Source organism: Triticum urartu, unplaced genomic scaffold (genome assembly GCF_003073215.2).
Source record: "Triticum urartu cultivar G1812 unplaced genomic scaffold, Tu2.1 TuUngrouped_contig_276, whole genome shotgun sequence".
NCBI classification, from domain to species: Eukaryota; Viridiplantae; Streptophyta; class Magnoliopsida; order Poales; family Poaceae; genus Triticum; species Triticum urartu.
The window spans coordinates 69,280-91,181 of NW_024113257.1; the positions used below are offsets into that span (position 1 = coordinate 69,280).

At 48.9% G+C, this 21,902-nt stretch overlaps 1 long non-coding RNA gene across 1 annotated transcript; it reads left to right on the top strand.

Moving 5' to 3' along the window:
- The first annotated feature begins 2,220 nt into the window (after positions 1 to 2,220).
- Positions 2,221 to 2,687, top strand: LOC125527050. The gene is made up of 3 exons (XR_007291946.1): positions 2,221 to 2,264; positions 2,420 to 2,535; positions 2,623 to 2,687. It is a non-coding gene; the product is annotated as an uncharacterized LOC125527050 (long non-coding RNA).
- Positions 2,688 to 21,902: the final 19,215 nt, after the last annotated feature.

The window sequence follows — 21,902 nt, forward strand, 5'->3', positions numbered from 1 at the left end:
GCAACATTGTTTGCCATTCCAATATGCACCCTTGTGCATAATATGAGATCATTTGAACAAACTATGCCATGAATGTGGCAATAAGATTGATCATTTGGCTTGAAAGCCATGAATCTTCACACTTGATAGCTCATTTCTGAGAACACTTTTTTAAAATAATTACCGTATTACAAGTTTATTACTTTTCCTGGAAACTTGGTCACATATAATGACACAATGCGAAGGTTTTCCAATTTTTTGATTTTATTGAATTTTTTATGCCCGTTTCAAAATGCGGTCAAAACGACGGGCTTGACCGTTCCTAGCTAGTGGTTGAATCTTGGAAAACTTTGGATGTTTCTATGATTAAATACATACTTATGTACCTAGAAATGATTTTTGGAAAAAATAAATAGCAAACTATGAGGCAGCTGCAGTTCAAATTTTACCCGCTTCCAACTGAATCGGCGGGAATTTGTCTTTTTCACCAGAGGTCGATCAAAACTTTTGGCACCCAACCATTTTGTCAATTGTGCATTAAATATGTCCTAATATTTTATAAAAATGATTTGGTACAATTTTGCAACAAATATATGGTAGGTCCTTCACAAAAAAACCTCATTTCGGGCACTCAAAAAATGGAAAATGAATTTTCCGTGCAAAGAAAATGAAAACTCCCTTTGGCAACATTGTTTGGAATTCCAAGATGCACCCTTGTGCACAATATGAGATCATTTGAACAAACTATGCCATGAATGTGACCATGAGATTGAGCGTTTGGGTTGAAATCCATGAATCTTCACACATGATAGCTCATTTATGAGAACACTTTTCTAAAATAATTTCCGTATTACAAGTTTATTATTTTTCCTGGAAACTTGGTCACATATAATGACACAATGTGAAGGTTTTCCAATTTTTTGTTTTTTTTTGAATTTTTTATGCCCGTTTCAAAATGCGGTCAAAACGGCGGGCTTGACCGTTCCTAGCTAGTGGTTGAATCTTGGAAATTTTTTGGTGTTTCTCTGATTAAATAGGTACTTATGTACCTAGAAATGATTTTTGGAAAAAATAAATAGCAAACTATGAGGCAACAATAGTTCAAATTTGACCCGCTTCCAACTGAATCGGCGGAAATTTGTCTTTTTCACGAGAGGTGGATTAAAAGTTTTGACACCCAACCATTTGGTTATTTGTACATTAAATATGGTCTAGTATTTTAGAAAAATGATTTGATACAATTTTGCAACAAATATTTGGTATGTTCTTCACAAAAAAACTCATTTTGAGCACTCGAAAAATGAAAAATGAATTTTCGTGCAAAGAAAATGAAAAGTTCCTTATTACTATTTTGTTATTTTTTCTTCTAAAAACTAGGTCACATTTGATGACATGATGAGAAGGTTTTTCATTTGTTTCATTTTTTTCCAATGTATCAGGTCAAGTAAATAGCTAAGATGATCTAACATCTTATTTTTAAATTTATCACGACCAATTCAATTGGTCATAATATTGTATTGCGTTCTGATTGGTCCGTGGACAAGGCACACGGATCATGCACAAAACACCATTGGATCTTCCCGGATCCAACGGTAGCCGTCGCTCCTTGCCTCCCCCACCAACCCCACCTGAGGCGAAACCCTAGCTGGCATCTTCCATCCCCCCCCCGCCTCCTTTCTTTCTTTCTTTCTTCCTCTCCCCTCTCCCCCGATGCAGATCCCCTCGCCCCCCTCAGATCCCCCTCCCCCGATCCCACCAGCCGGCGGCGACCTCCCCGCATCCATGGCCTCCCCGCGCCCATCCTCGCCGCATCGCCACCCCGACCCCTCCCTTCCCCACCGCATCGCCACCCCCAAGCCACCTCCCTTCCCTAACCCTACACCCGTACCTCAACCTGCGCCACAACCCGTCGGATCCTCCTTCTCCGCTGCCGCTCCCCCTCCTCTCCCCTCAACCGGCGGCCAGATCCACCCACTCCCTCTCCCCACCCACTCACCCAACTCCCTCTCCGTCGCCGCCATCTAGGCCGGCAGCCATCTCCGGCGCGCAAGGCGTCGGTGACCAGGGAGGAGGCATGGAGATGAGCTTCGGGGGCGGAGGTGGAGGGGAGTGCTCGTCGTCGTCCGCGGCATCGATATAGTTCAGTGGTGCCCCTCCCCCTCCCCGCCTCCCACCCCCCTCGCCGCCGCCTCCTCCTTCCTCCAGCACTACGTATCCAACCTCGCCTCTCGCTTCGCCGCCCCGCACTCTGGTCTCAAGAGCTCGCCAGAATGGTCGCCCACAGGGTAAGCTCCTCCTCCCTCTCTCTCTCTCTCTCTCTCTCTCTCTCTCTCTCTCTCTCTCTCTCTTCCCCGCCCCGCCGTCCTCCCCCAGTCCTCTAGATCCGCCGCGCCGTCGATCTTACCCCCATCGTGGCTGTCCTCTCTGTGTTTGCGCATAGTTCCACCAGTACCAGGTGGTGGGTCGCGCGCTGCCGACCCCCGGCGATGAGCAGCCCAAGATCTACCGCATGAAGCTCTGGGCCACCAACGAGGTCCGCGCCAAGTCCAAGTTCTGGTCAGTCTCCTCCCCCGACCTCGATCTTCCTCGCGCGCTGGTTTCGTCGGCGCTTATGTGTTTGATTGTTTGGTTGTTTGCGCGCAGGTACTTCCTGAGGAAGCTCAAGAAGGTGAAGAAGGCCAACGGCCAGATGCTCACCATCAACGAGGTATATCACTTCTCTCCAGTTGCCATGATCCGTGGATGCAACTTTAACTATGATGGCTGGTACTAACTGCCGTGGTTGTGCAATAGATCATTTTTGGTACCGTGTTGGTCGTGTGTATGGCGAAGACACTTGATTTTAGTTGCTGCATAGGGAGATGTATGCAGCGTCGCAGTGTTCTAGCTTTAACCAAACGGTAGAATAATATTGTTTCTGTGGATCGTGCCGAGGTTTTGGTGGTTTCTACTGAAGGTCCTTGGTTCCTTACTAGGTCATGTATATTGGTCGTGACCTCACTTGTATGTTAGGTTTAGTTCGTGTGTTCTGTGATGTTGCTGAAATAGGGTATTTGGTAGATTTATACCAGATCATGTAAGTTGGTTCTGGCCTCATTCGGTGTGAATTTAAATTGAACAAGCCGCTCTCTTAAACAACACTGCGACACTAAGTTCACTTTGCTCTTGTCTTGTTATGTAATAAGTGTTCTCAGTTGGTATCAAATGCGGTACCCTGTTCACCCTGCTTCTGTTATGTTACAAGTGTTTTGAATTAAGTCCATAAATGATTGTTGTCCAGTGCACACAGTAGCACTGCAAAATGCAAGTATGCTAATTATTTTTTGAAAACTCTACATCTTATTTCTAGCATCTTATACATGTAAAAAGAGAGTTAGAAAATGTGAATTAAGTGTAACCATGAGCTTTGTTTGTTCTTGTACTCTTTGTATGTTCCTGGTCGCCACCACCGACTGCGAGCGGGGTTCCTGGTCCTCTCCCTCGTCGTCCTCGGCGGCGGCATCGCGGCGTGGTGCCATCGCCGTGCCCTGCGTCAACGTCACGATCAGCTTCACAGATCGCCGTCTTCACGGTATGCACGCACACATTTCTGAAATCCACAGTCAACAGTTTGGTGTACGCGCTGACTACTAAATCATGAGACATGCGTGTGGTTGTGCTTGTGCAGAGGTTGGTCGAAGAGGGCTGGAGTTCATGCCGTTCCTGCTGTCCCTATTCGTGTTCCTCTTCGGCACCTCCTGGTTCATCTTCGACCTCATCCTGGTGAGATTTCCATCCAACCCTCCCCGTCCCCATGGTGCTCTTTCTAGTTAGTACTCGTCCGAGAGAGTTGCTTGGAGTAACTATACTCAAGATGCAGTCGCAGTAGGATTAGTTGCTTGGAGTATTTAACAAGACCGAACAAGATTTAACTTGTCAAGATTTAACAATATTTCTTAGTAAAGCTGAGTAGAGTATATATTCTGAACATGCAAGCATAAATATTCTCAGCATAAGTACATGATTAGGAGTATCATGCTTTTGAATATCTCCAAGCTGGATATTTCCATTAAACATGTTTCTGAATACCTCCCACATATATTTCCGTTAGTCTGCTTAGTGCATCATTAAGATTATAAGCATCATTTTCATTGAATCCTGGTTACATATTTGTGTGTACTCAAGTTGAAAATGGGACTTGGAATAATATGCAAGTTTCATCTTTTCTATTGCAGCGAGTGGGTCGGTTATGCACTGGCAGCATCCTTGCTACTAGCGGTGGGCGCGATGGTCTGGGCCAAGCAGAGAAAGATAGGTGAGATATGCTCAGAGGTGATCATCGACAAGTCCTCGGACAAGATGACGATGGAGAGTATAGTGGAGGCACAGCACATCATGAAGAAGGTGCACGAGTACGTCAAGACGACGAACGTCGTGATCCTCAGGCTATGGTCCATTATTCTAGCCCGGTCACCAAAGGTATATATCATTGCACACTAGTCTTGATCATTGACCATCCTTTGTGTAATGTTGGGGTACCGTCCGTCACATATGGTTCTGGACTATAATGTTTTGTGTACTGTTCATTGTCCTGATCATTATTTCAGTTAAACTCAGTCCAAATTCAGTCCAGGAGTACTCCAAATTTAGTCTAAACACAGTCCAGATATTGTTCTGGTTTCCTTGTACTCCAAATTCATTCCAAACACAGTCCAGGAGTATAAAAAAGTTTACAGATTCAGTCCAATTTCACTTGTGCAGGAAATTCACCTGTGCGGCGGTGGCGCGGAAGGAGCAACACCGGCAGCCCTGACAAAGGAAGCCATGTTGCCATTTTGTTTGTTCCCAGCCTTGACTATGGTTGTCCAGCGAGTCCGGCATGTCGTCATTTTCTTGTAAAGCAGTATTGTATCACACTTGTAGAGCTCGTTACACATGTAGATCTTTTAAAGTACTGTATTACACATGGTCATATGTATTGGCAACGTGATCTGGTTGCTCTTATTTGAAGTATCATGTGTGCTTTTGTCTGCCAAGTTAAATACTAGTTGAAATATGAAGAATATGAGCCTGATAGATGGGACTCACTTACTAGACCCAAACCTGACAACTGGGACCCATCTGACTGGTGGACCCATTTAATAAAAAAAGGAAATTATAATTATTTAGACGAAAAGGCCAAGGCCCAATAATAAAAAAGGCTGCAATGTTGGGCCAGGCCCATGAAGTTGACCAAAAATTGACAGAAAAAAAATATAGAAAGGCTGAATTAATGGGCTAGGCCCATGTAGAAAACTGAATTGGACCGGGCTGAATCTTGTGCCACATCAGCTTGCCATGCTGGATGCCTACGTGGCCTGGGGAGGTTGCTAGTGACCAAAACGCTATAGTGGACATATTTTGGTCGTAAATGTCTTCGACCATTCCAGAAGAAAGGTCACTAAAGTCAGTTTATGACCGCCAGCTTTTGACCTTCTGTTTTTGGTCACAAAAAGGTCGCAAATGGAAATTTGTGACCTTTCAGTGACCAATAGTGGTGGTCACAAGTTGACATATTTCTTGTAGTGCTCAACGACGCAAGGGCGGCTCTGTGCACCTCCACTTGCTGCTCCAAGGAGGCGCTCCAGGCTTGGAGCTCCCACGCGTGCTTCTCCGCGGCCTCGCAACGGCGGTCAGCTTCCCGTGCCTCTTCCTGAGCTCGAGAGCAGGCCTCTCGCGAGGCTGCGAGAGAAACCTCGGCCTTCACGTTATCAAGCTCGGGCTGGTGACGCCCGAGGTTGATAGCCACCTTTAGCTTATGCCGCTCCTCCGCCAACCGAAGACCCTCGGCCATGAGGCGCGCATTGATGTCTACTACACAATCTTCTTCTTGTAGACGTTATTGGGCCTCCAAGTGTAGAGGTTTGTAGGACAGTAGCAAATTTCCCTCAAGTGGATGACCTAAGGTTTATCAATCCGTAGGAGGCGTAGGATGAAGATGGTCTCTCTTGAGCAACCCTGCAACCAAATAACAAAGAGTCTCTTGTGTCCCCAACACACCCGATACAATGGTAAATTGTATAGGTGCACTAGTTCGGCGAAGAGATGGTGATGCAAGTGGTATATGGATGGTAGATAAAGGTTCTTGTAATCTGAAAATATAAAAACAGCAAGGTAACTAATGATAAAAGTGAGCCTAAACAGTATTGCAATGCGTTGAAACAAAGCCTAGGGTTTATACTTTCACTAGTGCAAGTTCTCTCAACAATAATAACATAACTGGATCGCATAACTATCCCTCAACATGCAACAAAGAGTCACTCCAAAGTCACTAATAGCGGAGAACAAACGAAGAGATTATGGTAGGGTACGAAACCACCTCAAAGTTATTCTTTCCAACCAATCCGTTGGGCTATTCCTATAAGTGTCACAAACAGCCCTAGAGTGCGTACTAGAATAACACCTTAAGACACAAATCAACCAAAACCCTAATGTCACCTAGATACTCCAATGTCACCTCAAGTATCCGTGGGTATGATTATATGATATGCATCACACAATCTCAGATTCATCTATTCAACCAACACATAGGAACTCGAAGAGTGCCCCAAAGTTTCTACCGGAGAGTCAAGACGAAAACGTGTGCCAACCCCTATCCATAGGTTCATGGGCGGAACCCGTAAGTTGATCACCAAAACATACATCAAGTGAATCAATAGAATAACCCATTGTCACCACGGTTATCCCACGGAAGACATACATCAAGTGTTCTCAAATCCTTAAAGACTCAATCCGATAAGATAACTTCAAAGGGAAAACTCAATCCATTACAAGAGAGTATAGGGGGAGAAACATCATAAGACCCAACTATAATAGCAAAGCTCGCTGAGGGAGTCCTGGATTAGGGGGTCTCCAGACAGCCGGACTATATCCTTTGGCTGGACTGTTGGGCTATGAAGATACAAGATTGAAGACTTCGTCTCGTGTCCGGATGGGACTCTCCTTGGAGTGGAAGGCAAGCTAGGCAATACGGATATGTATATCTCCTCCTTTGTAACCGACCTTGTGTAACCTTAGCCCCCTCCGGTGTCTATATAAACCGGAGGGTTTTAGTCCATAGGACAACATACAATCATACCATAGGCTAGCTTCTAGGGTTTAGCCTCTCCGATCTTGTGGTAGATCTACTCTTGTACTACTCATATTATCAAGAATAATCAAGCAGGACGTAGGGTTTTACCTCCATCAAGAGGGCCCGAACCTGGGTAAAACATCGTGTTCCCTGCCTCCTGTTACCATCCGCCTTAGACGCATAGTTCGGGACCCCCTACCCGAGATCCGCCAGTTTTGACACCGACATTGGTGCTTTCATTGAGAGTTCCTCTGTGTCATCATCATTAGGCTTGATGGCTCCTTCAATCATCGATAGCGATGCAGTCCAGGGTGAGACTTTTCTCCCCGGATAGATCTTTGTATTCGGCGGCTTCGCACTGTGGGCCAACTCGCTTGGCCATCTGGAGAAGATCGAGAGTTACGCCCCTGGCCACCAGGTCAGGTTTGGAAGCTTAAACTACACGGCCGATATCCGCGGAGACTTGATCTTCGACGGATAAGAGCCCCTGCCTAGTGCGCCACACGGTCATGATGAGCATGATTTAGCTCTGCCATCAGAGAGTGTTCAGGAGATCGCGCCGGCAACCGCTCCGACCCTCAATTCGGAGCCAGTTGCGCCATCCATGGACGGGTGGATAGACCCCGCCACGGAGGTCGTATCCTTAGCGGCGATCGAGCTGAGTATCGACCTTAGCCTTCACGAGAGTCGTGATGCCAAGCTACCAGATCCTTCCCGAGCAACGGACTCCGAACCTCCTGCGCCCGTGCCTATCGAATCCGACTGGGCGCCGATCATGGAGTTTACCTCTGCGGATATCTTTCAGCACTCGCCCTTCGGCGACATACTGAACTCGTTAAGGTCTCTCTCCTTGTCAGGAGAGTCCTGGCCGAACTATGTCCGGCGGGATTGGGATGCGGAGGACGAAGAAATTCGCCGCCCACCCACCACCCACTTATTAGCCACTATCGACGATTTGACCGACATGCTCGACTTCGACTCTGAAGACATCGACGGCATGGACGACGATGCAGGAGGTGAACAAGAACCACTGCCCACAGGGCACTGGACAGCCACCTCGTCATATGACATATATATGGTGGACACACCCAAAGAAGGCAATGGCGACGGGACAGCGGAGGATGACCCCTCCAAGAAGCAACCCAAGCACCGACGTCAGCGGCGCTGCTCTAACTCTCGCCAAAGCAAAAGCGGTGACACCGGCATAGGAGATAATAGCACTCCGGACAGTGTCAAAGACGACAACAATCCCCTCCAGCAAGATTTAGGGTAGGAGGATGGAGAAGCCAGACCTCCCGAGAGAATGGCAGATGGAGAGGTGGAGGATGATAATTACATGCCTCCCTCCGAAGACGAGGCAAGCCTCGATGATGACGAATTCGTCGTGCCTGAGGATCCCGTCGAACAAGAGCGCTTCAAGCGCCGGCTTATAGCCACGGCAAATAGCCTTAAGAAAAAGCAACAGCAGCTTCAAGCTGATCAAGATTTGCTAGCTGACAGATGGACTGAAGTCCTTGCGGCCGAGGAATATAAACTCGAAAGCCCCTCCAAGAGTTACCCAAAGCGTAGGTTGCTACTCCGACTGGAGGAGGAATCACCAAAACCTACATCTCCAGCGTATGACGCGGCTGATCGGCCACCTCGTGGCCGCGACAAAGAGGCATTCCAGCCAAAAGCTCAGCTCGCACCCCGACGCCACTCAAATAAAAATTTCAAAGCATGGGGAAATACACCAGACCTGCGAGACGTATTGGAGGACAAAGCAAAACACGCAAGATCGATCTACGGATCACGAGGGCGCGCCACTATGCAAGACGATAACCGTCATGCCAGATACAGTAAAAGTAAATCCGGTCGGGCCGAACACATCGGACAAGACTCATTTGAGCTGCGTCGCGATATAGCCCAGTACAGAGGCGCTGCACACCCCCTATGCTTCACAGACGAAGTAATGGATCACCAAATCCCAGAGGGTTTCAAATCCGTAAATATTGAATCATACGACGGCACAACAGATCCTGCAGTATGGATCGAGGACTTCCTCTTGCACATCCACATGGCCCACGGTGATGATCTACACGCCATCAAATACCTCCCACTCAAGCTCAAAGGACCAGCTCGGCATTGGCTCAACAGCCTGCCAGCAGAATCCATTGGTTGTTGGGAAGATCTGGAAGCTGCATTCCTTGACAACTTCCAGGGCACTTATGTGTGACCACCAGATGCCGATGACTTGAGCCACATAATTCAGCAGCCAGAGGAATCGGCCAGGTAATTCCGGACACGGTTCCTGACAAAGAAAAATCAAATCGTCGACTGTCCAAATGCAGAGGCCCTGCTAGCAGCTTTTAAGCACAACATCCATGACGAGTGGCTCGCCCGGCGCCTCGGCCAGGAAAAGCCGAAATCTATGGCAGCCCTCACGACACTCATGACCCGCTTTTGCATGGGAGAAGACAGCTGGCTGGCTCGTAGCAATAACATATCAAAGAACCATGGTACTTCGGATACCAAGGATGGCAATGGCAGGTCACGTCGCAACAAACACAAGCGCCGCATTAACAGTGACAATACCGAGGATATGGCAGTCAATGCCGGATACAAAGGCTCTAAACCCGGTCAGCGGAAAAAGCCATTCAAAAGAAGCACTCCGGGCCCGTCCAGTTTGGACCGTATACTCGATCGCTCGTGTCAAATACACGGCACCCCCGACAAGCCAGCCAACCACACCAACAGGGATTGTTGGGTGTTCAAGCAGGCTGGCAAGTTAAATGCCGAAAACAAAGATAAGGGGTCATATAGAGATGACGAGGAGGAGCCCCGGCAGCCGAACACCGGAGGACAGAAGAGGTTCCCCCCACAAGTGCGGACGATGAACATGATATACGCAACCCACATCCCCAAGAGGGAGCGGAAGTGTGCGCTAAGGGACGTATATGCGCTGGAGCCGGTCGCCCCAAAGTTCAACCCATGGTCCTCCTGTCCGATCACCTTCGATCGCAGGGACCACCCCACTAGTATCCGTCATGGCGGATTCGCCGCACTGGTCCTAGACCCAATCATCGACGGATTTCACCTCACTCGAGTCCTTATGGACGGCGGTAGTAGCCTGAACCTGCTATATCAGGAAATAGTGCGCAAAATGGGTATAGACCCCTCAAGGATCAAACCCACAACAACGATCTTCAAAGGCGTCATACCAGGTGTAGGGGCCCATTGCACAGGCTCAGTCACACTGGAAGTGGTCTTCGGATCCCCGTATAACTTCCGAAGCGAGGAGTTAATCATCGATATAGTCCCGTTCCGTAGTGGCTATCATGCACTGCTCAAGCGAACCGCATTTGCAAGATTCAATGTGGTACCGCATTATGCATACCTCAAGCTCAAGATGCCAGGACCTCGGGGGGTCATCACAGTCAATGGAAACACAGAGCGCTCTCTCCGCACGGAGGAGCACACTGCGGTCCTCGCAGCAGAAGCGCAAAGCAACCTCTTAAGTCAATCCACTAGTTCGGCGATCAAAGACCCGGACACCTTCAAGCGCGCCCGGAGTAATCGGCAACAAGACTGCCTGGCACGTTCCGAGCTCGCATAGCAATGCAGCCCCCGCCCCAGTCCCAGCCAAACGGCGAAATCCGTGCCACACGCACATAATTACGCATTGAAAATACCATGGCACAGGTGGGGAGGGGGGAATGACTACGGCACGCCCCAAGACGCGGCTCAACCGCACTAGGGGCTTCCCGCTTTGTTATTTTTTTCTCTTTCAGGACTTTAATCTCTGGAAACCCTATCCGGCAGTATGGTTGCCGGACACACGATGCAACAACCAAGGAGGCAGAAAGCTACATCGCACCACGAAACTCTCAGGTGGTCTCTCATTACGAGTGAAATACCTGCTTTAAATACCATTCCTCAGCTTGCCCTTGGAGGGGACATGTCAAATAGTCCTACTTTTTGCTTATCGCACTATTTGTATCATTCTGCTTCGACGCACCTTTTTGAATAAACAATGCGTAGCACTAGACTATTATCGCATTATCTATTCTTCTTTATATATATATATATGTTCATTCATGACATTCAGCACCCGTACACTCTGGTACGGTCAATACGCCAGGGGCTTAAGCATACCCCATAATACGGCATGAGAAGTCCGAACACTTTCGACAGTGCGGCACCCCGAACTTATAGCATTATATGCATCAGCTCCGAATCATGTCTTGGGTCAATAGTTGGGTTTGCCCGGCTCCCATGTTTTGGTACCTTCCGTTCCGCTATATCGGCTAAGGTAGCACTGGGAGAACTACTGCGATTATGCCCCGGTTCATCTAGGCTAAGCACCTCAGTAGAGAAAGCTAAAACTGACTATCATGATAAGGCGAGAGTTGGTCGCTGTTCAAGAGGTCTCGAGTCCCTAAAGACTTATGCCGCTTAGAGCGAGGAGTCGGCTTTGTCCGGCTTAAGGCGTGTATAGCGCCCCAAATTCGGCCTTCCGAATACCAGGGGCTTCGCCAAAATTTAAAATTGTAGACTTCTATGGCTAAGTGAGAGTGATAAAGCATTATAGTTCGATTGCCTTGTTCGTTGTGCTGAGCACCTCCCTCGAAGGACCCAACAATGGGAAAAAGAGTGCTCAAGTTTATCCCGAACACCCCAGCACTCGTGGCATGGGGGCAGAAGCCGCCGACTGGCCATCTCTCAGATTTGATAAACAGCCGCACAGAAGGTAATATTTTAAATTCAAACAAGCGTTGCATAGCGCATATGAACAAGTTTTCATAATACAGGATCACACAAGCAAGTTCATTCAATAATTACATCCTTTGCACACTCGTGCGCCACAAGACGGGCACCCTTCAGGACACCCTCATAATATATCTCAAGGTGGCGATGCTCCTTGCCCTACGGCGGCCCCTCCTTTACCAGCTTCTCAGCGTCCATCTTGGCCCAGTGCACCTTCGCACGGGCAAAGGCCCGGCGTGCACCTTTGATGCAGATGGACCGCTTTATGACCTCCTGCCGTGGGCAGGCATCTACAAGCCGCCTCACCAGGCCGAAGTAGTTGTTGTGAAGGGAGTCGCCAGGCCACATCCGGACTATAAGGCCCCACATGGCATGTTCGGCCGCCTTGTGCAACTCGACCAGTTGCTTCAGCTGGTCGCTCATAGGCATCGGGTGTTTGGTCCCGGTATACTGAGACCAGAACAACTTCTCTATCGAGCTTCCCTCCTTGGCCTGGTAATATTTTGCGGCATCCGACACGCTGCGGGGCAAATCTGCGAATGCTCCTAGAGAGCTCCGGACTCGGGTAAGTAACAAGTAATTTACTTTCACATGCTTGCTTTGCATATTGAATGCCTTACCCGCCGCTATCTTCCTCATCGCCTCAATCTCCTGGAGGGCCTTTTGGGCTTCAGCCTTGGCATTCTTTGTGCTCTCGAGGCCCCCGGCAAGCTCGGACTCTCGCGTCTTCGAGTCAAGCTCCAAAGCCTCGTGCTTCTTCATAAGAGCCTGGAGCTCTTGCTGCACCTCGCCCACCCGTGCCTCTTGCTTTTCCTGCTCGGTGCAGTCCTTGGCCGCTTTGTTTTCGGCCTCGGACAGCGCTTGCTTCAGGGTTGCCACTTCAGTCATGGCCCCTGGCGCATTCATGATGATCCTGTCATTTTGCAACCACATTTTCTTTTATATATAGACAAGGTATTACTTACCTTTGTTCTCCTCGAGCTGCCTCTTGGCAAGGCCGAGCTCTTTCTCGGACCCCTCGAGGTCCTGCTTCAGTGCGGCGACCTCCGCAGTCAGTGCGGCAGAGGTCAGCAGCGAAGCCTGCATACGCATACAGACATACTTATATTAGACTCCTGCAGATATTATTTGATCCTCTATTCAGCTTTTCTTTGTGAACACCAAACAGAGCATCAGGGGCTACTGTCTATGCGGTAATATTTTTCCTATATTTTAAATACTTACCTCAAAGCCTGTTAGAAGGCTGGCACAGGCTTCAGTCAGTCCGCTCTTGGCGGACTGAACCTTCTTGATCACCGCACTCATAATAGTGCGGTGCTCTTCGCCGATGGAAGCGCCACGAAGTGCTCCCAGCAGGTTGTCCGGTGCCTCTGGATGGACATAGGTCACCGGCACGGGAGGCTTGCCCCTTTTGGAAGGGGGCCGCCTGCCCGAGTCCGGAACCACTGGAGGTTCCGGCGCGGTGTTCGGCTGAGAGCCGAACTTGGAGCCCCCGGGAGCCTTGCTCCTAGAGTCCGGAAGGTCGCCTTGAGGCGCCTCCGGGACTGTCTCCCCCCGGCTCGGTGCCCCTTGAGACAATACCTCAGCATTGTCCGTAGGGCAAGGAGAGGAGGCGGTTGGAAGTGTATCACTATTCATGTTCGACGAGTCCAAGGAACCGTCTGACGATGATACATCGATACGGGCTTGGGGCGGACTGCATAATCATATTCGATGTTAGGAGAAGCAGTGCGACAAAGGTATGCTATGAGTTACTCTGGTATCCGAATACTTACGACTTCGCCAGGGGCTTAACCCTGAGCAGCCACTCGTCTTCGCCGTCGACGGCGGTGGTGGAGCAGTCCAAAAGGAGAGTCCTTCCCTTCTTGGACCCTTCGGCCTCCCCGGTTGGGGAGGCCTTCCTTTTCTTGTCTCCCCCGGCTGGACGGGGAGAATCTTCATCATCCTTCTCCTTGTTTTCACAGGAGGAGTGTGCCTCGGAGGTATCAGACGATGAGTACGATACCACCTGGCGCCGGGAACTCTTTCGGGTTCCCTTGGCCTTCTTCTTGGTCTTCTCCGGCACCTCATAAGGAGCCGGAGTCCGCATCTTCATCAGGAGAGCGTCTGTGGGGTCTTCGGGCAGAGGGGCCGGATAGTTAATCTGCTCCGATGTCTCCACCCAGTCCTTTCAAAGGCATGGGAGCTTAGACCCCGCACATGGTTAAGCTATGGAAATAAACACCCTACCAGATGTACAGAACTTACCGGATTCGCAGAAAGCTTCGCGCTTAGCCCGCGGTCCTCGGTAAGAGAAGGAGGGACCTCGGCGCCCTTGAACAGCACCCTACAGACGTCTTTATGCGTCGTGTCGAAGAGCTCGCTTAGAGTCTGGTGCTGGGCCGGGTTGAACTCCCATCAGTTGAAATCCCGTTGTTGACACGGGAGGATCCGGCAGAAGAGCATGACCTGGACTATGTTGACAAGCTTAAGTTTCTTGCTTATCATGTTCCAGATACACTTCTGGAGTCCGTCCAGCTCCACCGATGAACCCCAGGACAGGTCCTTCTCCTTCCAGGAAGTGAGCCGCGTGGGGATTCCGGATCGAAACTCGGGGGCTGCCACCCAGTTGGTGTCGCGCGGCTCGGTGATGTAGAACCACCCTGATTGCCACCCCTTTATGGTCTTCACGAAGGAACCCTCGAGCCATATAACGTTGGGCATTTTGCCCACCATGGCTCCGCTGCATTCCGCTTGTTGGCCGCCCACCACCTTCGGCTTGATATTGAAGGTCTTCAGCCACAGGCCGAAGTGGGGCCGGATGCGGAGGAAGGCCTCGCACACGACGATGAACGCCGAGATGTTGAGGATGAAATTCGGGGCCAGATCATGAAAGTCCAGCCCATAATAGAACATGAGGCCGCGGACGAATGGATGGAGGGGAAACCCCAGTCCACGGACGAAGTGGAGGAGGAAAACCACCCTTTCGTGAGGTTCCGGGGTAGGGATGACCTGCCCCGCGGCTGGCAGCTGGTGCGCGATATCCGCGGCTAAGTATCCGGCTCCATGTAGCTTTTTGATGTGTCCCTCCGTGACGGAGGAGGCCATCCACTTGCCTCCCGCTCCGGACATTTTTGGAGAGAGTTGAGGAGAAGGATGTGGACTTGGGCGTTGGAGCTCGAGTGCGCGAGAATGGATGAGCAAGGAGGAAGAAGGCGTGGGTAGGAAAAGGTGGGACCTTATCCCTTTATAAGGGCGGACGAAACTATGCGCCCCCACTAGCCTGGTAAAACTCGCTTATCCTCCAAGCGCCGTAATTGGTGGCACGTTGGGTTACACACACCCGTATTGATGAGAATCCCATAATAAGGGGAACACGATCTCTGCTTTGACAAGACGTGTCAAGAAACCGCCTCACGTTATGTGCGGGGCTGGTTAAAGAAAAACGGTTCGAATAATTACCGGGCCATGGTGTGATGTCATGCTGCCAAAACGTGTCAGCAGATTAGATTTGTGGAAATATTATTCTCTCTACGGTGGTATGTGGAACTTATTTTGCAGGGTCGGACACTATCCTTGTATTCAAACTCTTCTGTGGTGTATTCGGAGGAGGAACCCGCCTTGCAATGCCGAAGACAACACTGCGCGCCGAACTCATCATCATTGAAGCCTGCTTCAGGGGATACTGAGGGAGTCCTGGATTAGGGGGTCTCCGGACAGCCGGACTATATCCTTTGGCCGGACTGTTGGGCTATGAAGATACAATATTGAAGACTTCGTCTCGTGTCCGGATGGGACTCTCCTTGGCGTGGAAGGCAAGCTAGGAAATACGGATATGTATATCTCCTCCTTTCTAACCGACCTTGTGTAACCCTAGCCCCCTCCGGTGTCTATATAAACCGGAGGGTTTTAGTCCGTAGGACAACATACAATCATACCATAGGCTAGCTTCTAGGGTTTAGCCTCTCCGATCTCGTGGTAGATCTACTCTTGTACTACTGATATTATCAAGAATAATCAAGCAGGACGTAGGATTTTACCTCCATCAAGAGGGCCCGAACCTGGGTAAAACATCATGTTCCCTGCCTCCTGTTACCATCCGCCTTAGACGGACAGTTCGGGACCCCCTACCCGAGATCCGCCGGTTTTGACACCGACACTCGCGATACATCAAGATCGTATCACCTCAAGAACACAAGAGAGAGAGAGAGATCAAACACATAGCTACTGGTACATACCCTCAGCCCCGAGGGAGAACTACTCCCTCCTCATCATGGAGAGCATCGGGATGATGAAGATGGCCACCGGAGAAGGATTCCCCCTCCGGCAGGGTGCCGGAACGGGTCTAGATTGGTTTTCGGTGGCTACGGAGGCTTTTGTTCTAGATTGATTTTTCTTTTCTGCGATACTCTAAAACAAGGAAAAAAACAAAAACTGGCACTGGGCTCTGGGTTAATAGGTTAGTCCCAAAAATAATATAAAAGTGTATAATAAAGCCCATAAACATCCAAAACAGATAATATAATAGCATGGAACAATCAAAAATTATAGATACATTGGAGACGTATCACGCATCCACAGCCACGAGTTTTTCACCAAGTCGGTTCATCGCGCCCATCGCCTCCCGAAAGAGCTCATGGCGGACGACATTCCTTTCGTGCGCCGATTTGCGCATACTGCTGACTCTGTCCTCCGCCGTGGGGACCGCTGATGGGGCCCGAAGCAGCTCGCCCCCTTTCAGCGCGGGCCTGGGGATTGGCGCCCGCCTAGTTGCAGGCCAGGCCTCGCGAGGAGCCCGAACGAGTGGAGGCCCGCTGCTTGAAGAGGAGCCCAAGACCGAAGCCAGCCAGCCGCCGTCCACGACCAGGGGAGGAACCCTTGGCACGCTTGTTGTGAAGGAAATATGCCCTAGAGGAAATAATAAAGTTATTATTTATTTCCTTACATCATGATAAATGTTTATTATTCATGCTAGAATTGTATTAACCGGAAACATGATACATGTGTGAATACATAGACAAACATAGTGTCACTAGTATGCCTCTACTTGACTAGCTCGTTGATCAAAGATGGTTATGTTTCCTAACCATAGACATGAGTTGTCATTTTATTAAGGGGATCACATCATTAGGAGAATGATGTGATTGACTTGACCCATTCCGTTAGCTTAGCATTTGATCGTTTAGTATGTTGCTATTGCTTTCTTCATGACTTATACATGTTCCTATGACTATGAGATTATGCAACTCCCGTTTACCGGAGGAACACTTTGTGTGCTACCAAACGTAACAATGTAACTGGGTGATTATAAAGGTGCTCTACAGGTGTCTCCAAAGGTTCTTGATGGGTTGGCGTATTTTGAGACTAGGATTTGTCACTCCGATTGTCAAAGAGGTATCTCTGGGCCCACTCGGTAATGCACATCACTATAAGACTTGCAAGCATTGTAACTAATGAGTTAGTTGCGGGATGCTGTATTACAGAACGAGTAAAGAGACTTGCCGGTAACGAGATTAAACTAGGTATTAAGATACCGACGATCGCTCGGGCAAGTAACATACCGATGACAAAGGGAACAACGTATGTTGTTATGCGGTTCGACCGATAAAGATCTTCATAGAATATGTAGGAGCCAATATGGGCATCCAGGTTCCGCTATTGGTTATTGACTAGAGAAGTGTCTCGGTCATGTCTACATAGTTCTCGAACCCGTAGGGTCTGCACGCTTAACGTTCATTGACGATATAGTATTTATGAGTTATGTATGTTGGTAACCGAATGTTGTTCGGAGTCCCGGATGAGATCCCGGACGTGACGAGGAGCTCCGGAATGGTTCGGAGGTAAAGATTCATATATTGGATGATATGGTTAGGCCAAGCGGTCAGGCCCACGGGGCTATAAGTCGGTGCAAAAGGAGTTTTGCGGAGGCCAGGGGGGGCCCCATGGCATCTGGGCCAGACGGCAAGGATTGTGGCGTTTGGCCCTGGAGTCCGAGAAGGACTCTTTCTTTTCGGGTGAAACCGACTTTGTGGAGGTTTTACTCCAAGTTTCGACCCCAAGGCTCAACATATAAATAGAGGGGTAGGGCTAGCACCTAAGACACATCAAGAAACACCAAGCCGTGTGCCGGCTACCCCGTCCCCTCTAGTTTATCCTCCGTCATAGTTTTCGTAGTGCTTAGGGGAAGCCCTGCGGAGATTGTTATTCACCAACACCATCACCACGTGATAACCCACAAGTATAGGGGATCACAACAATTTTCGAGGGTAAAGTATTCAACCCAAATTTATTGATTCGACACAAGGGGAGCCAAAGAATACTCTCAAGTATTAGCAGCTGAGTTGTCAATTCAACCACACCTGGAAACTTAATATCTGCAGCAAAGTGTTTAGTAGCAAAGTAATATGATAGTAGTGATAACGGTAGCAAAAGGTAACCGTAGTAAAAGTAATGTTTTTGGTATTTTGTAGTGATGATAGCAATAGCAATGGAAAAGTAAATAAGCGGAGAACAATATATGGAAAGCTCGTAGGCAATGGATCAGTGATGGAGAATTATGCCGGATGTGGTTCATCATGTAACAGTCATAACCTAGGGTGACACAGAACTAGCTCCAGTTCGTTGATGTAATGTAGGCATGTATTCTGAACATAGTCATACGTGCTTATGGAAAAGAACTTGCATGACATCTTTTGTCCTACCCTCCCATGGCAGCGGGGTACTTATAGAAACTAAGGGATATTAAGGCCTCCTTTTAATAGAGAACCGGAACAAGGCATTAACACATAGTGAATACATGAACTCCTCAAACTACGGTCATCACCGGTAAGTATCCCGATTATTGTCACTTCGGGGTTAACGGATCATAACACGTAATAGGTGACTATAGACTTGCAAGATAGGATCAAGAACACTCATATATTGATGAAAACATAATAGGTTCAGATCTGAAATCATGGCACTCGGGCCCTAGTGACAAGCATTAAGCATCCCTAACAAAACTAACTCAATTACATGATAGATCCCATCCAACCCATCACCATCCAGCAAGCCTACGATGGAATTACTCACACACGGCGGTGAGCATCATGAAATTGGTGATGGAGGATGGTTGATGATGACGATGGCGACGGATTCCCCTCTCCGGAGCCCCGAACGGACTCCAGATCAGCCCTCCCGAGAGGTTTTAGGGCTTGGTAGCGGCTCCGTATCGTAAAACGCGATGATTTCTTCTCTCCAATTTTTTCTCCCCGAAACACAATATATGGAGTTGGAGTTGGAGTCGGAGAGGCAACAGGGGGCCCACGAGGTAGGGGGCGCGCCCCCCACCCTCGTGGAGAGGTGGTGGGCCCCCTGGCCTTCATCTTTTGCGGGTATTTTTCATATTTTCTGAAAAGTTGCTCCATGAAGTTTCAGGTCATTCTGAGAACGTTTGTTTCTGCACATAAATAACACCATGGTAATTCTGCTAAAAACAGTGTCAGTCTGGGTTAGTTCCATTCAAATCATGCAAGTTAGAGTCCAAAACAAGGGCAAAAGTGTTTGGAAAAGTAGATACGACGGAGACGTATCAACTCCCCCAAGCTTAAACCTTTGCTTGTCTTCAAGCAATTCAGTTGATAAACTGAAAGTGATAAAGAAAAACTTTTACAAACTCTCTTTGCTCTTTTTGTTATAAATATGTAAAGCCAGCATTCAAGTTTTTAGCAAAGATTATAACTAACCACATTCACAATAATGCATAGGTCTCAAGTTTACTCATATCAATAGCATAATCAACTAGCGAGCAATAATAATAAATCTCGGGTGACAACACTTTCTCAAAACAATCATAATATGTTATAACAAGATGGTATCTCGCTAGCCCTTTCCGAGACCGCAAAACATAAATGCAGAGCACCTTTAAAGACCAAGGACTGACTAGACATTGTAATTCATGGTAAAAGAGATCTAGTCAAGTCATACTCAATGTAAACTAACAGTAATGAATGCAAATGACAGTAGTGCTCTCCAACTGGTTCTTTTTAATAATAAGATGATGACTCAGCATAAAAGTAAATACATAGGTCCTTCGCAGAGGGAAGCAGGGATTTGTAGAGGTGCCAGAGCTCGGTTTTGAAATAGAGGTGAATAATATTTTGAGCGGTATACTTTCATTGTCAACATAACAACCAAGAGATGGCGATATCTTCCATGCTACACACATTATAGGCGGTTCCCAAACAGAATGGTAAAGTTTATACTCCCCCTTCCACCAACAAGCATCAATCCATGGCTTGCTCGAAACAACGAGTGCCTCCAACTAACAAGAGTCCTAGGGGGAGTTTTGTTTGCAATTATTTTGACTTAGTTTGCATAAAGCATGGGACTGGGTGAGGGAGTCCTGGATTAGGGGGTGTTCGGGTAGCCGGACTATACCTTCAGCCGGACTCCTGGACTATGAAGATACAAGATTGAAGACTTCGTCCCGTGTCCGGATGGGACTTTCCTTGGCGTGGAAGGCAAGCTTGGCGATGCGGATATTCAAGATCTCATACCATTGTAACCGACTCTATGTAACCCTAACCCTATCCGGTGTCTATATAAACCGGAGGGTTGTAGTCCGTAGGCAATCAACTCCATATACAACAATCATACCATAGGCTAGCTTCTAGGGTTTAGCCTCCTTGATCTCGTGGTAGATCTACTCTTGTACTACCCATATCATCATTAATCAAGCAGGACGTAGGGTTTTACCTCCATCAAGAGGGCCCGAACCTGGGTAAAACATCATGTTCCCTGCCTCCTGTTACCATCCGGCCTAGATGCACAGTTCGGGACCCACTACCCGAGATCCGCCGGTTTTGACATCGACATTGGTGCTTTCATTGAGAGTTCCTCTATGTCGTCGCCTTTAGGCCCGATGGCTCCTTTGATCATCAACAACGATACGGTCCAGGGTGAGACTTTTCTCCCCGGACAGATCTTCGTCTTCGGCGGCTTCGCTCTGCGGGCCAATTCGCTAGGCCACCTGGAGCAGATCGAAAGCTACGCCCCTGGCCATCAAGTCAAGTTTGGAAGATTAAACTACATGGCTGACATCCGCGGAGACTTGATCTTCGACGGGTTCGAGCCACGGCCAAGCGCGCCGCACTATCTCGAGGGGCATGATCTAGCTCTGCCTCCGGACAGTGTCCTAGAGGCCGCACACGCATCGGTTCCGACCCCTAACTCGAAGCCTATTGCACCAATCGAGGATGAGCGGTTGGACGTCACCTCGGGGGCTTCAATCTGAAAGGCGATCGAGCCGAACGCTAGCCTCGCACTCTGCATGATCCGTGACTCCGAGGATCCGGACTCCTTTCCGAACTCCGAACCCCCCGCGCCCCTGCCGACCGAATCCGATTGGGCGCCGATAATAGAGTTCACCGCCGCAGACATCTTTCAGCACTCGCCTTGTGGCGATATCCTGAACTCTCTCAAGTCTCTCTCCTTATCAGGAGAGCCCTGGCCGAACTACGGTCAGCGAGGATGGGATACGGACGATGAAGAAATTCAAAAGCCCACCCACCACCCACTTGGTAGCCACTGTCGACAATTTAAACGACATGCTCAACTTCGACTCCGGAGACATCGACAACATGGATGACGATGCAGGAGATACCGACGAACCAACGCCCATAGGGCATTGGACAGCCACCTCATCTCACGATGTGTACATGGTGGATACCCCTAAAGGAAGCGACAACGAGGAAAAAGGGGATGGGACGGGAGATCAACCCCTCGAAAAGCAATCAAAGCGTCGGCGTAAACGCCGACCCAAGCCCCGCCTCGACAAAAACCCAGCCATAGAGCAGGACGAGCCGGTAGACGACGAGCAGGCCTTAGAGTAACCGTCCGAACAGGGCAACACGGATAGAGAAACCGAACATCCCTCCTCCGGCGAAAACGGCATTCCGGACGACCTCACGCCGAATAAACCTATGGAGCAGAAGAATCTCCACGAGAGGCTCGTTGCAACTGCACGCAGCCTAAAAAAGTAGAAGTGGAAGCTAAAAACAGTGGAAGATGCACTCCGGATTAGATGGAGCAAAGTAATCAATACCACAGATAAGTACGGCGACAGTCG